We start from the raw sequence: 720 nt of genomic DNA on the forward strand, positions 1-720 counted from the left end.
AAGTTATGACCAACCTAGATAGCATATTAAAAAGCAGAGACATTACTTTGCCAACAAAGATCCATCTAGCCAAGGCTATGGTTTTTCCAGTAGTCATGTATGGATGTGGGAGTTGGACTGTGAAGAAAGCTGAAGGCCGAAGAATTGATGCTTTAGAACTGTGGTGTTGGAGAAGACTCTTGCGAGTCCCTTGGACTGCAAGGAGATCCAACCAGTCCATCCTAAAGGAAATCAGTCCTGAATATTCACTGGAAGGACTGGTGTTGAAGCTGAAACTCCAATACTCTGGTCACCTGATGCGAAGAGCTGACTCATTTGAAAAGACCCTGATGCTGGGAAAGATTGAAGGCAGGAGGAGAAGGGGATGACAGAGGATAAGATGGTTGGATGGTATCACCGACTCAATGGACATGAGTTTGAGTAAACTCCGGGAGTTGGTGATGGACAGGGAGGCTGGCGTGCTGCAGTCCATGGGGCGGCAAATAGTAGGACACGACTGAGTGACTGAACTCAGTTGAATTGAGTTCATCATACTGTGTTAACAATTTAAGACATTGGAGACATACAGGTGAAGGTCATTTTTTGCTGTCAGTTCTCCACCTTTATATCCAATGATGATGTGCATGCCAACTCCATGATTCCTTAAAGCTTGTAGAGAGAGAGAGAGGGACTCAAAGTGACAAGGCTTTAATACCAAGTCCTGGGGAGACACTTCAGAGG

This window comes from Bison bison, unplaced genomic scaffold, assembly GCF_000754665.1.
Source record: "Bison bison bison isolate TAMUID 2011002044 unplaced genomic scaffold, Bison_UMD1.0 scf7180017864037, whole genome shotgun sequence".
Classification (NCBI taxonomy): Eukaryota; Metazoa; Chordata; class Mammalia; order Artiodactyla; family Bovidae; genus Bison; species Bison bison.